The sequence below is a fragment of the Marmota monax genome, unplaced genomic scaffold, assembly GCF_021218885.2.
Source record: "Marmota monax isolate L192 unplaced genomic scaffold, Marmota_monax_Labrador192_F-V1.1 WCK01_AAM20220418_F8-fsc00020, whole genome shotgun sequence".
Taxonomy (NCBI): domain Eukaryota; kingdom Metazoa; phylum Chordata; class Mammalia; order Rodentia; family Sciuridae; genus Marmota; species Marmota monax.
The window spans coordinates 21640693-21656065 of NW_026692912.1; positions in this window are offsets into that span (position 1 = coordinate 21640693).

A 15373-nucleotide genomic window follows, 5' to 3' on the forward strand; every position below is an offset into this window, starting at 1 on the left:
CAATCCAGACGTTCCCCAGTAACTTGTCTTTACCCCCTTCTCCAAGCTTTAAGGGGAAGAGTGGAGGGGGCTAGGGATGTGTCGGCCCTGGGGCTCAATCCCCAGCACTGGAGAGAGACGGGAGGGAGATTTGCAATTTCCAAATGGTTCTTGGTTCCCTGGACTTGAAGCTCTCTTCCTCTTGGCCTCTGCCCCTTGAGGAGACAGGAGCCTCATGAGCGGTGGGAAGGAGGGGGCTTCAAGTCCCCGCTGTGTGGCATGGAGGCCCCGGCAGGCGGCTCTCTCTAGAAGATGTGCTGTGGGCATCTTGGCTACACGCTCCCAGCTGCCACACCCAGGTCACATGTGGTGGGCAGCCTGGCCAGCCACACCGGCCTCCACAGTGGGATCCTGGGCCAGCTGCCCCTGGGCCTCAGGGTCCTCATCCGTAAAGTGAGGACACTGTGGGCCTAGGTGACCTCAGCTCTTCCCAACGTCGTGGACACTGTCCCCGGGGCTCCAGCTGTATGCAGGGGTGGTGTCGGGGCGGGGGCCTTGCTGACCCTCGTCGGCTGCCTCACGCTGGCCTGGCAGGGCCGGGCTCAGAGTGGCCTCAGGCTGCAGGAGAGCCCAGTGCCAGGCCCAGCTGCCAGGCTGCCATTTGAAACGTGTCCTGTTGGTGGCACTTTGGCGTGGCTCCGGTGTTCCGGTCTTGGATCATATTTGATCTGACCGTGAACGTGAGTTCTGTCTCTCTTCCTATTTGGTTCTCTTTTGCTTGAGGAACTCTCGGTGCTAAACTTGTCCTTGTCCTTCCCCACATGAACCCTTCTGCGGCTCTCACTGCCCTCAGAGGAGGTCCCCAGCTGGGAGTGGCCCCCAGGCCTTTCTGGGGCCTGGCACAGCCTGGTCCCCACCTGGGGCCTCCCTCTCCCCAGACAAAACAAGCTGACCTTTGTCTTCCTCAGGAGGGTCCCTGAGTGTCACTTCCTCCTGGAAGCCCCCCCCCCCAGTCTACCCCCTGACCTCAGTTCAGGCCCGCCCTCCTGGTCACTTCCTGGTCACTTCCTGGTGGGGATCCTCCTGTGCCCATCCCCACCCTGGAGACAGGATGCCTCAGGCACAGGGCAGGGTGGGGGGGCCTGGAAGTGTCTCCGAATGAGTCCAAGACTCAGACCAAAAACACCCTGTTGACTCTGGGACGGGGTTGCCACCAGGTCACTGGAGCCCGGGAAGGACCGGTGGCCGACACCACCTGCTTCCTCGGGCCTGCTGCTCGGGCAGTGAAGGGGTTAAGTGTTTCTGCGGCAGCTCCCTCTTCCGGGCCGCAGCAGCCCGGGCTGGCGAGGAATGTTTGCCATGCAGCGCTGGAGGGAGGGAGGGAGGAGCCGGCGGGGTGGGACCCGCAGGCCCCGGGCCAGGCTCCCCCATTGAGCAATAGGCCACCAGTTCCTGTAACGCCAACCCTCCCTCTTCCCGCCCTGCCGGCTTCCTCCTCCCCTAGTCACGGTGGGAGGTGGAGGGACAGAGGCCCCAGAGCCTGGAGGTCAGAGGTGAAGGAGAGGGACTCCCAGAGTCAGGGAAGGGGTTCAGGAAGCTCAGCCACCCGGCCCAGAGACGGCTGGGCCTTGCCCAAGGTCACACAGTAAGATGCCCGTGAGCTGGGCCCGAGCTGTAGGTTTGGCTTTTTTGTTCCCATAGCACCAGACTGCAACTCAGACACACCGCGGAGGTCACATAGCCACCAGCTGGGGAGCTCAGAACCACAGGAGACCTTCTCCCAACCCAAGGCAGAGACTGGGCCTGGCCTCTTCTCCCAAACCCCAGGATCCCGAGAGCCCAGAGGTTCCCACTGGGTGGGGAGAGCCCCCCAGCACTGCCACTGCCCAGCCAGCCTTGGGGACACTGGTCACCCCTGTCCCTTGCCTTCCGGGGTGTGAAGTACAGGCACCAGGGCCAAGCTTGAGCTGGTCCTCCAAAGCCCCTGGGTTCTCTCCCTCCTCCCTCCCTCTGTCCTTCCAGCCAGGACCTTCCTGGGTAAGGTGCCCCGGGGCCCTGGGGGGAGCTGTTTCTCTCCCCACCCGGCTCCACCCTCCCAGCTCTCCGGGCCTCAGTCTCTTCCTGTGGGGGGACTTCACGAGGTGGGTGGGTGGGCTCGGCCACCTTCAGGCTTTGCTGAGGCTCTGAGCCACCTGGTCCCACAGGTGCCCCGTCGGTGGGGACCTGCTCGGGGTCTCCCATGCTGGCCTGGCCTGGGCCTCAGCACCCAGGGAGGGTCTGCTGTTGGGAGGCCACAGGTAGCTGAGCCAGAGGGAGCTTCTGGGACCCCAGGGCAGTAGGCACTCATGGGCTGGTTGGGCCATCCCTGGGTGCTCAGAGTCACACTACCTGTGGGACAGAGAGAATCAGGTAAGTGGGAAAACCGTGCTCACAATACCCGGCTCCACCTACCTTCCACTCTGCCCCCATTTATTGAGCACTTACTGCATACCAGCAAAGAACTAAGTGCTTTCAAGACAGATCTACCTTAATCCAACAGCCACCCCTCAGGAATGGGGACCCAGATGCTGCGGCTGGGAAGGGCCCCCAAGGACAGATGGACAGAGGGCGATGCCTCCCCCTCCCAGGACCTGCGGGCTGTGTGGCATCCCACCTCCTCCCGAGCATGTTTCCTTTAAGAAACCAGAAGATTGATTTCCTGGCAGGCTGTGCCGAGGAGCCCGTCCAAATGGTTTGCATGTCTGCATTTTTTACTGCTCCGTTTAATATGTATGCAAATGCCGGCCGGCTGCGCCCGCCGCTGCAGTCACACGCGGCGCCCCATTAAAGCGGCCGTCCTGGGCGCGCGCCTCATTCGAGGCGACGGGCTCGGCGGCCCTGATAGATGGGGTGCGGGGACGGAGACAAATGACGGGCTTTGCAATTTCTTTCTCTCTTTTTCTTGGGGGGGGGAGCAGGGGGGTTGGAGCCTGGGAGCCACAGAGGAGATTTAAATATATGCAAATTTGTTTGTGGGTTTGGGGGGCGGGGTGTAGAGACCTGAGCCAGAGCGGACAGACGGGTTTCCTGGTGGCAGTGGCTGGGGGAGCCAGAGAGGCGCGGAGAGCAGGCTCGGCCCAGGGAAGGAAGGACTCGCTGCTTTCAGACCCCCCTCCCCACCCACCCGCTGGGGACCCTATAGGTACGATGTCATCCTCCGTCTCACCCTAACCGGAGGTGGCCAGCGTCACACCCACTGTGCAGATGGCGAAGCTGAGCTGGGGACAGAAGCTCCTTGGGAAGGGTCACAGATGAGCCTCTGTGAAGCTGGGACTCCCTGGCGGCCCACCTGTGACCCCCAGGGTCCTCGGCCACCTCTCCTGCGCTGGGAGCTTTAAAGGAGTCTGTCCTGTTTCTCAGGGTGTCGTGAGGGCAGAGGGCGCACAGAGAAGGCTGCAGCCTGGGGAGAGGCCCGGGCCCACAGCACCCAAGACCCAGAGTCACCCATCTGCAGGTGTGCAGTGTGTGTCCCCAGACTGTGGCGAGTGTGCCCGTGAACCTCTGCTGAGCGTGTGCCAGGGTGTGCACAGGATCGTGGGAGTGTGTGAGCTCCGCTGTGGGTCCCTGTGTCTGGTGAGCACGGGGCTATGTGTACCTGCCTGTCAGTGTGGACACGCGGGTCAGTGCACATGTGCCTGTCAAGGTGACAGCAGCCCAGAGCGCGTGTCCTGGGGCTGGAGACAGCGGGAGCCCCAAGCCCCAAGGACTGCCCGGGTTGGGGCTCGGGCCTCCCTCCTCCCTTCTCCCCTCCCCAAGGGCCTCTGCCCCTCAGCGGCGGAGTGGGGTGACACCCAGCAAGCAGCAGGAGTAGGGAGGGGAGGACCCCGGAGGCTCAGGCACTGGGAGTCAGGGCGCAGCCCCACCTGAGGGGAGCCGAGGAGCTCTGGATGGGCGCCAGGGGCCACCCTCCCCACCCCCCCACCCCAGAAGCTCTCTGTGAGGGTGACATCTCTCCGGCATTCACAGGTTCTTCACTTAAAGTGCCCTCCCCTGGATGGGGGAAGTGGCCTTCCTCAGGGTGGGAGGAGGGTGTCCACAGGGTGCAGTGACATCCCGTCCCTGTGGGAGGAGAGAGCCTGGGCTCTGGGATTGGCCCCCCTGGCCTCCCGGGCCCTGTCCCTGCACCTGTCTCTGTTGTCCAAAGGGAGGCAGCCGGCCCTGGTCCTGAGCCTGTCTGGAGGCGGGACGTGGTGTGTGTGTGTGTGCCGCAGTGCCCCAGCCAGGGGACACACACTTCTGGATTGCAGAGCACTGCGCTGGGGGGGCCTGGAGTCCCGGCAGCTGCCCCTGGCTTCTCAGGCCCCCAGGCCTGGCCCACCGGAGACCTGTCTCTCTGTCTGTCCTTGCCCTGTGGACCCCGTGGGCACTGCGGGTCCCTGGCTCCACCTGGAGATGCTGGCCTGCCCCACCCCCCGCCCACAGCAGCCAGGCCAGTCCTCACACTGGTCCTCCCGAGGCCTCGTCCCCCCTTGGCCTGCCCCATCCACGTCACCCTCCGGCCTGGGTCCTCGGGCCTCCCCTCCTCTCCCCACTCTTGTCTCCCCTCTCGGTGCCCATGGTGGCCGCGTCCCAGGAGCCACTCTCTGGCAGTGCCCTGGCTGTCCTCCCTGCTCACAGCCCCAGCCCCCAGGACCATCGTGACCCCCCGCCTGCTCCTCACCTTCACCACCGTCCCGCCTCCCACCCGCCTTGGGACCCACCTGTGTGTCCACGGCACCTGCCCCCAGGATCCTAAGCCCCAGGGAACCTGGGCTGCAGGGAGGGGGAATCCTGGTGTCCCCTGAACGTCCAGTCCAGGCTCAGCAGGATCCCTGGTCCTCCTGTGGACTGCGGTCCCTTCACCCTGCAAAGCCCAGCAAATTGAGACCCCAAGTCCCCTTAACTCACCTGCGCTTGGAGGTGGCCCGTCCCTCTGTGGGCCTTGAGGTCCCTGTCATATAACTAAGGCACCCAGCGGCCTGTGCCCAGGGGCGTCGCTGCTTTAAGAAAGACCTTTCCGGGGTGGCACACCCTCCGCCCTCCAGAGCACCCCTGGAGAGTCAGCCCCTGACCCCGGCCTCAGTCTGGAGGCCCACGGGGTGGGGAGCTGGGGACAGGCAAGGAGCCCCAGGTCAGGCAAGTTCCCCTTGGCCAGCAGCGCCCTTCCCCTGCTGCAGGAGGGCATCCCCACGTGGGTGGCACCCAGTGGCTGCACAGTGTCCAGCTGCACAAGGGACAGGCGGGCAGATCCGTGGGGCCTGGGCCGTGGCCATGGGGGCTTGGCCATTCCTGCTTCGGGTCCTTCCTCCCCACCTTCCTCCCCAGATGGTGGGGCTGGGACCTGGGCGGAGGCCACCTTGGCTCCTGCTGCTCTGGCCGAGGAGCCGAGAGCGTCTGCGCCGCCCCTTTCCTGGTGGCACTCACGGTGGGCGCTGGGCCTCCCCGGGAGTGTGGGGCAGCTGGTCTCCCTGGTTCTGAGGGCAGCCGGCACAGCCAGGCCAGGGCTGGGGACAGCGGCTAAGTGCAGACGTCTGTTTTCCTGAGCTGAACAAGGAGGACCCGGCCATGTGGGAGGGCTTCCTCCAGCTGCTTGGGTAGGAAAGCTGAGGCCCATTAGGTGGCTCCCACGGCCGGGTCCTCGCTGCCCGAATCAGGGCTTTCCTAGAAAGCAGTGATTTAACTGGACTAGTATTTGGGGGGCACCTGGGCCATCCTTGCCCTTGTGGGAACAGAACAGGCATAAACCTGGCCTTCCAGAGCCCACATGGGGAGACGGATGTCTGCAACTCAGTACTGTGAGCTCCGGTGACAAGTGTGTTCGGGGTCACAGAGCTTCACAACCCAGAGACTTCCACGTGGACAATGGGGGGAAGGGTGTCCAGAAAGATCCCTGAAGAAGTAATGTTTAAGGTGATAAAGAAGCTATGTGGGAGGTAGAACTGAAGGGGGGCAGTGGGGTTGGATGGGAAGCCCATTCCAGGCAGGGGGAGCAGCAGGTGCAAAGGGCCTGTGGCTGACGGGAATGCTGGGTGCTTGAGGGGCAGCAGGGTGATCCTGGTGACTGGAATGTGATGAGTGGGGGAAGAAGGTTGGGGATGGTCAGTGGGAGTCAGTCCCCACAGTGTCCAGCAGCCTGTGAGAGTGTGGTAGACTGTTTTCTGCTGGCAGTGGGGAGCCACAGATGGTTTAGTATACGCACAGACATCCTGGTGGTGTTGAAGGCAATGAGGATAGGTGATCGTGGTAGGAAGCATTCAGCAGGTGCTCACTGTGTGTCGAGCACCATTCCAGCCATTTCACAGGCCAAGGGAAAGGGCTGGGGGGGCAGTGACTTCCAAAGTCCCTGGTGAACAGCCGCGGTGGGGCTCTCACCCTGCATGTCCTGCACACAAAGTTGCCCTGGTCTGGCTGTGGAAGCCCCGAGGCACCAGATGACACCCCCTCCTGCCCCCCGGGGTCCCGCCTCCTCCACACTGTGTCCCAGCCCTGGGTGGGGACTCCAGGTCACGGGCGGACAGGCCCAGCCGAGGTCCTGGGGAAGCTGGACAGCCAGGCTGCTCCCTGGGCACAGGTCCCGCTGGCTTGCCTGGACGTGAGGAGTGTCCCCGGGGCAGGCAGCACCTGCCCGCTGCCTCCTCCCATAGTCACAGGTCCAGGGACGGCAGGACTCCCAAGTCACCGGTGGCATTTGAGACATCTGCGCCTTCACTTATTTTTAAGGAAATGCAAATCAAAGCAGCTGATGTGCTGGGTGCTGGGTGCTGGGTGCTGGGTGCTGGGTCGGGGGCATAGCTCGCCTCCCAGGGGGAGGCCGTGGGCCCCATCCTCAGCACCAGAGAGGCCAGAAACAGAGCCAAAAGCCCTGCAGGGAGCTCCACCTCGACCTGTTAGGACCCCAGGGGGACAGAGGGGGTGACAGGCTGCCCCACGCACTGGGCTGGGAGCGTAAAATGGCGGGACCTTAAAACATCAAGAATAGGATCGCCATGTGATGCGGCGCTTGTCCTTGTGGAAGCCTCGGAGAGAGATGGCGCACTCGCTGGGCAGCTGCGTCATTCCTGATGGCCAGGACGTGAGGCGCCGCGGTGACCCTGAACACACGGACACACAGAATCAGTGCGCGCCACAGAGTGTGTTCATTCACCAAAGGAGGGGACTGACACCCGCTCTAGCGCGCATGGGGACATTGTGCTAAGTGAAAGGAGCCCGTCACAAACGACCAGTGTGGCAGGGTCCTCCTCTGCCAGGGACTAGAGTGGCAAAGTCAGAGAGAAGGCAGAGAGGTGGCCGCCAGGAGCTGGAGGGAGATGGCAGGGCTAGTGCTCAGGGGACAGAGCGTCAGCTTTGCAGGGCAAACAGTTCCACGGATGGGCGGGCGGCGAGGTGGAGGCACCGCGACGAGACTGTACTTACTGCTGCTGTTACACTCGCGGCGGTGGGCACTGAGCTCCACCGCGATCCCAGGGACTCAGGAGGCTGGGGCAGGAGGATCGCAAGATTGAGGCCAGTCTTGGCAGCTTAGTGAGACCCTGCTGCAAAATAAATTTTAAAAGATTCACGATGTAGTTCAGAGGTAGAGTGATCCGGGACCGAAAAAAGGAAAGAAAAAGTTAAGACGATAGGTTCTATGTTAGGTGCATTTTTCTACAATTAAAAAAAAGAATCCTTCAGTTCTCTCAAGTCCTGACAGCGGGCCTTCTTTAAAGTGGCATTTGTGGGGGATGGAATGCTAGGTGGCAGGTGACATTAGAGCAATTAGGGGTGACAGATTCTGGTATTCCTGGGCAAGGGACCTTGCCATTTTGAGCCTCAGTTTCCCCTGGTGACATGAGGACAATGAGGTGTCCTCCTCCTGGGGCCAGCAGGACAGGTCTGTGCTTCCTGCTCGGTGCTCCCCCAGCAGCTGGCCCAGGCAGCACGTGCCACCTAGAGCCCCGAGCCCTGGCCACCCAGAGCCCCGAGTCCTGGTGACCTAGAGCCCTGAGTCCTGGTGACCTAGAGCCCTGAGTCCTGGCCACCCAGAGCCCTGAGTCCTGGCGGGTGTTGTGGGTCCTTTGGGATTTGGGAACGTGAGGCCCTAGGTAAAGGGGAGGAGAGCCCTCGCTTCACCAGCACAGGGAATAGAGGCCAGGGGAGTCTAGAGACCTGCCCAGGACCTCAGCGTTCCCTGAACTGAACCAGGAGTCTCCTCAGGACCAGGGCCAGCCCTCGGCCGTGCCTGCGTCTGTATCTGTCAGCAAGGGCACTGTGCTGCAGTGACAAAGGAGCCCTATGCTGAAGTGCCAAGTAAAGAAAAGTGTGTTTTGCCAACAGCGAAAGCTTCTGAGTCCAGGTGACGCTGCAGGGCACTTGCCCTCCACGGGAAGACTCGGGGATCCAGGCCCCTGCACCTGTGGGCCTCCACCTCCTGACCTCCGAGGCAGGGCACGCAGCATCATGTCACTTCATCCCACAGTGCCCCGACAGCACTGTCACATGGCCTTACCCCATGGCACAGGTGGCGGGTCCCAGAAAGGAGCAGAGCTGGTTGTGGTGACTTCCACAAGTTGCCACTCGCATGAGGGTGCACAGGTGGCCCCTTTTGAAATACAAACCAAGGCTTTCTGTTCCTCTCTGTCCTCGAAGTGTCCGGGAAGGCCCAGCAGCCCTGCGTTTCCAGCAGCCTCCCGCTGTCCCCTGTGTCTTCACGTGCAGGGAAATGGCCCCTCTGGGTGGGCATCAGGCTCCTCTGCTCCAGTGGGCAAGCCACCGCCTTCCCCTGTAGCTTCCTGTGTCACTGTGCGGAGGTCTCCAAGGGACAAACGCCTCTGGCCACAGGACGGGATGCTAAGGAGAGCCGCTGGTGGGCCCGGAACTGGACTGCAGGTGAGCTGTCTGTCCCAGGGGTTTAATGGGACACTGGGGAGGAGCAGCAGGGACCAGGACGACTGTTGGCTTCCCTGTGCCCAACGACCCGCCTGTACCCTTGTCCTGTGTGGTTTCCCATCTTCTCGTCTCCCCGAGAGCATCTCAGTGCCAACAGTTCTGTCTTGTCCACTTAAAATTTCTCTTTCCGGCCTGGGGCTGGGGCTCGGTGGTAGCGCACTTGCCTGGCATGTGTGAGGCACGGGTTCAAGTCTCAGCACCGCATATAAATAAATAAAATAAAGGTCCATTGGCAACTAAAAAAAATATTAAAAAATATATTTTTCTTTCCTTTTTGGGGATCACGACGCGGTTGTTTCTGACAATACTGTGCACCCCGTACCGTGAAACACATAAGGAAACCCAACAACAGTGAAACTGTGAGAAGGTAGAAATCCACCAGGTGTGGTGGTGCGCGCCTGTAACCCTGGCGGCTCAGGAGGCTGAGGCGGGAGGATCGAGAGTTCAAAGCCAGCCTCAGCAACTTAGTGAGGCTGAAATAAATAAAAATAAAAAATAAAAAGGGGCTGGGATGTGGCTCAGCAGGTAAGCGCCCCTGGCTTCAATCCCTGGTACCAAAAAAAAAAAAAATGTAAGAAGAGGGCCACGCCTCGCCCCAGGTCGCTCTGGGGGACCCTGCCGCTTGCCTGCCCCAGAAGCTGACCGGCTCTAAGCACGCCCTCTGCCATGGGCCGGATGGACACCTGCCTTTCTTGCTAAGGGTGGGGCGCGAACCCTCCCTTCGCAGTCGCCAGCCTGGCAGGGAGCAGGGTTTGGGACCAGCCGCCGGCTCCCCGGGGTGGCTCAGCTCACAGGGCCAGGCGGCCTCTTTGTCCCTCCACCTCCTCGCCCGCCTTTGGCAGCCCTGACGTCCTCCAAGGCACAGCCTGGGCCTGGGAGCCCCGAGAGTCTGCGTCTCCACCCACGGGACCTCAGGAGCCCCTGGGGGTGGCCCCAGAGCCCGGGCCTGGGCAGGGATGGGGGAGACACAGGTGGCAGGAACTCACGGGGACCCACGCGGCCCTGCTTCGACCCCTGGGGGACAACATCCACCAGGGAGTGACAGACATGGCCACGCCCCGCTGAGAGGCGAGTGCAGCAGCAGAACCACCACCACAGCACCCTGGCCACCCCCAGTGACTCCAGGACATGGTCACAAGCTTATGTGAGCCTTTGTTGCCTCCCCAAGAAACCCAGGGGATGGCTTGGCACTGAACAAGAGCAGGAAAGAGGTGAGAACCGTGACGTGGGTGCTACGTGGCTTCTTCAGGAGAGCAGGGTCTTGCTGGAGCTGCATTTTGGAGTCAGATGGATTGGAAAGTGGGCTGGTTTTGTCTCTTGCTGGCTGTGTGACCTTGGGCAGGTTGCTCACCCTCTCTGAGCTCCACTCCTCATGCACTCTGGGTACAGCCTCACCCACTTGGAGGGCTTGTTTGAAGGACAGAAGTATCCTCCTGAGCATCTGTTCTGTTTGTCGGCTGCCCTTGGAGTGGCAGCTGAGGGAGCAAGTTATGTAAGGAGGGAGAGTTCTGGAAGCTCCTAGTCATCGACTGTGGGGGGGTTCACACTCTTTTTTCACACTTTTTCCTGCTTCTACCTGTTGTTGTTGTTGTTGTTTTTAATCTTTCTTAAAATAAACCCACCAGGTGGTCAACACTGCCTGCCCCTAGGATCAGCTTGAAACTCACGGCTTCAGGCCACAGGGTCCCTGGCCCTGGAAGAGCTGAGGGCAGAGCCAGAGGGCGGCCTTCCCAGGACAGCCCCCTCCCTTCTCCCAACAGGTAAGAACAGGCAGGAGCAGGCGCAGCCGCCCAAGGTGGCTCAGCTGGGGACAGCCAGGGCCCCTCCTTCCTCAAGGCCCCACCGGGTCCTCTAGGTCCCCTGTGGGAAGTTGAGGAAGCAGGTGGGGACCCTCCATGTCCTCACAGTGGACCTGGCCAGAGCACACCCCTGCACCGTCCAGCCACCTGACCTGGAGCAGGCCACACTGTGAGCCTCAGTTTCCCCATCTGTGGTTTGGGCAGCAGTCAGGCCTGGAGGGGTCAGGGGTGGGGAGGGTGGGAGGAGCCAGCGGGGTCCCAGGCCCCACCCCTGGCACTAGTGGGTGACAGATGGCAGTGGCTGCTGGGGAGAGCAGCAAGAAGGGTCTTCAGGGAGTGGGGGCTGAAGGGAACCCTGGGAATGTCTTCCCAGAGGGGAAAGGACAGAGGGGCTAAGGTGGACGGGCAGGTCAGGTCTGGCCCAGGCCTGCCACCCAGGCTCCTCACCCCAAAGGCTGGGACCCTGGGAGAGTCCCCCTCCATCTGCAGGTCCCAGGGAACCCCACGGCTCTGTCTGCTGTGATGCACACACGGGTCTCTGTGGGCAGGGGACACTGTCCCAGCATCCTCTGTGACCCTCCTTGGGGACAGAAGTGCTGCAGAATTGGGGGTTGGGGCAGGAGGGGGCTGGGTGCCTGGGGCTGAGGAGGGGGCGCCTCAGCTCCTGCCTGGTGGGTGCCCATAGCTGGGGGTCCTCGGAGGAGCCTCCCAACGCCCAGACCCCAGACAGCGCCCTGGGGAGCAGGGCTCGCCACCGGGGACCTGAGGCTGCAAGCTGAGGGCCCGGCCCCGGGCTGGGGAGGCAGGTGTGGCCTCGGCCCAGCAGTTGGGCCCCAGGTCCTGGTCCTGGATGAAGGTCCCTGGTCCCGGTTGGGGGTGCCAGACTGCTGCGCTGACTGATGTGGTCACTCTTACTGACAGAGGAGGAGGGACCCAGAGTGTGGCAGCCGGTCACCTCAGGGTGGCGGCCCCTCCTCGCCTGCCAACCTGAGGAGGAGAGGGCCCCCCCCCAGGCAGAGGCCGCAGTCAGAGGCGGGGGTGGGGGTGGGGGGAGGAGGGGGAAGGGGCGGAGGGGGAGGGGAGAGGGGAGGGGTGGAGAGGGGAGGGGAGAGAGGGGAGGGGAGGGGTTGAGAGGGGAGGGGAGGGGAGAGGAGGGAGGAGGGGGGAGGGGAGGGGGAGGGTCAGAGGGGTCGTTGGGAGCCAGGACAGGAGGGCCAGGTCGAGAGGGGCTTGGGGACGGGGACAGAGCCCGCTCCCCAGCAGACAGGAGCAGAAGCTGCACAGATGAATAATTTACTAGGGAAGTGCAAAAAAAATTTAGAAACTCTCCACTTATAAATATTTATTTTCACAAGGTCCCCTCCCCAGCACCGTCCCTGGCTGGGGGGTGGCCCTCCTGGACGCGCTGCCCCCTCCCCTCCACGCCCCCCCGTGGCCCCTCCTCCCTCCCCTCCCCCCAGCCTGCTCTCTCCACTCTCCCCCTTTCTCTGTCCTGGACTCCCCCTCTCTCGGCCTAGTTGTCACTGCCGGGGGAGCAGGTGTGTTGTCCCTCTGTCCCCTCCTCCACCCCATCTCCCCGGCAGCCTCCCATCCAAGGACCTATGTCCACCCCAGACCAGGAAGATGCAGGCTCCGAGGGGAGGGCTGTTTCCCTGGCGATGGGCCCTGAGCCCTGGGGAGTGGGCGCTGGGTGAGGCTTCGAGGTTCAGAGGATAAGGACCAGTGGTGGGGACAGAGGGGTCTCCTGGGGTCTGGCTGGAGGCGCTAGCAGGCAGTGGGCTGATGTGAATCAGCTGTGGCCCAGCAGCCGACCTGGGCCTCCTGGTGGCCTCTCAGGGAGGCCCCTAACAAGGACATCCCCGCGCCTCTGAGCCTAGGGTCTGCATCTCCATGGGCCAGGGCAGACCCGTCCCCCCAGGCCTGTGGGCAGGTCCTCTGGCTCACCACTCAGAAGGAAGGGGCCCAGGGGGACCTGGAGGGATGGCCATGAACAAGCTCAGCAGGACTCACCTCCTTGCCAGGCCCCTCCTGACGGGCCTGGACCTGCAGAGGCCTCCCCACCCCCGAGCGGCCCACACACTCGGTGGTCCTGGGTTCCGGAGCCCAGACTTGATCCCTGCCCCCAGCTCTCAGGCCCAGAAACGGCTGGAGGTGGGGTGGCGTCCCATGCCAGGGTCTAGAGAGTGAGGGCTCAGCAGGCCAGTCCTGGGGACTCAGGGACTCCATGTCAGGCAAGACCCCAGGGGGAGCAGAGACTGGGGATCCAGTCCTGGAACGAGCTGTGTGATCTCAGGCAAGGTCCTCCACCTCTCTGAACCTCACCAAGAATTAAGGGGCTCAGTTCTACTAATTTCCAGCGGCCCTCTCCCAGCAGAGGACAGTCCCTCCCCCTTTGCAGCCTGTGATGCGCCCTCTCCCGCCCACCCAGCTTCTGGTCCTGGGCCAGCTGCCACCCCAGCCTCTTCATGGCTCCAGGATGCTCCCGATGCCCTGCACCCTGCGAGGGGGCTGTGGGTTTGCTAAAAGTCCCCCTTGTCACCCTTTCCAGGTCAGTGCTGTCCCTTGGCTCCCGCTCACTCACCCCGGCAGCTCACCCCCTCCACCGCCTCTGCTCCAGCCAGACCAGCTGCCTTCCAGGCCTCTGGGCCTTTGCACATGCTGGTCTCCTTACCTCAGACCCACTGTGTGGTCTTCAGGACTCAGCTGGGCTTCCCCTCCTCCAGGGAACTGACCTCTCCTGAGCACTCCTGGCAGCAACCATCCAGCAGAGGCCTTGTCCCCACTGTCCCCCTACTTGTCTATCACCCTATGAGACCATACAGTTCCTTGCTCACCTTCAGCTGGGCCCCAGGCCTGGCCGGGAGGTAGGTGGCCCCTGCTGCGTGGCAGGACGCTCCGTCCCCCAGACTGACCTTGCACCTCCCTTCCCTGGGACGCCCTGGCCTTGCCCCACCCCTTCCTCCCCACCTCACAGCGCTGCACCCAGGGTGCCCACTGTGGGGCCCTCGGACCTGGAGCCCGGTTCTCACCTCTGCATGATGGGAGAGCAGCAGGCGCGGCCTCAGGCCTTGAGAGGATTCGGGAGGAACGTCCAGGCTTTGGCCGTTGCAGGGGCTCAGTCAACCTTAAAGGCTGTCCTCCTTCCTCCCTGGGACCCCGCCCGGCCTGTCCGGGCGCCCTCTGCCCCCAGCAGCCCACGGCTCCCGTCTTCACCCAGAGGGCTGGGGACTGCCCACTGCCCGCCTCCAGCTCCTGTTCAAAGCTCTCGCCACCCATCTTTCTGGATGTTCTGGTGAGGACACCCTGACTAGTGGCCACAGTCCTTCGAGGAGGTAGGGGCTTCCTGGTAGCTGGTGCCCTGGCTCCACCACCCACCCCATGGGGACCTGGGGGATCCCGGGCAGAACTACCAGTTCCTGTAGTCGCAAAGTGGCACTAATACAGTCCCCATGGTGACTGTTCCCCTGTGGGGGTCGGTGAGACCCCAGGGGATGGATGGGGACAGAGGGCTCAGACACCCGTGAGGGACCTGCCTGTCAGCCCAGCCTGTGGCCTCCTCGCAGACCCTGGAGTGAGGCCGGAGTCCAGCTGATCCTCCTCTGAATCCCCAGCTTTGCAGGCTGAACATGACCTTGATCGTGGCCCCGATCGTGGTGTAGGAAAAAGAAAAGCTTAAAAAGCAACAGCTTTCTCCATTCACAAGAGTAATACAGGTTCGTTGTGGATCATTTTGAAATTAAGAAAGACCAGAGGGAAAAATTTGAAGGACCGATATTCATCGCCACCTCCTCCTCTTGGAGAGGTGGGCTCCCAGCCCACGGCGGGGTGGGGGGGTGGCCGTCTTGGAGCACTGGATGGGGTCACGGACGTGCTCCGTTTGCAGCCTGGCCCCCCCGCTTGCCAGCAGAACCCCAGCCTCTCCTCCAGCCCCGAAGCCCTGTACCCACTCCTCGGGGACCCCGTCAGCAGCTGGCCTGTGGGTCAGCGGAATCCGGCCCTGGGGCTAAGGGCTCCAGCTCCTGCCTCCGGCTGGCATCGCCAGGGCTCCTGGGCAGCGGGCAGCTGGAGGACTGGTCTCCATGGCCTTCCCAGAGACAGCGCGGGCCCCACTGTGTGGACACACTCCTTCAAGCCAGTCCCCAGTTGTGGACACCGCGGCGCTCCCCAGGTTGTGGTGTCACCAAGGCCACAGTGTGTGGGTCCCTTGGTGGCTCCTGTCCCCGCACGGTGGGAGCATTTCCTCCTGGGTGAGCTGTGCTCCTGCACTTCCCCCTCTCCTCAGAACCTTCTGGTGGGGTGGGGACGTCCTTGTCCCTCTCCTGCAGAGGATCCTGGAAGCCAGGGGGCGGGGCTGTCCATCTCCCCAGATCCTGCCGTGTCCCCGTCCCCCCGCCCCCCACCAGGCCCTTCCCGGCCTAGCTCTGGGTGACTTTGTCCCCGGCTGCCTGCCTGCCCTGGCCGTAACAGAGGGACCTGCCTGTTCTGGCAACAGGCGAAGCATCAGGGCACCACCGGTAGCCTGCCCCCCCCCCCCCCCCCCGTCACCCCCTATCACCCCCTGCCCCGGGGGACCCAGAGGGGACCCGGGCAGGCTTCAGGGAGGAGGGTAGGAAACGGTCGAGATGCCAGGGGCCTCTGGGGCAGGGAACCTT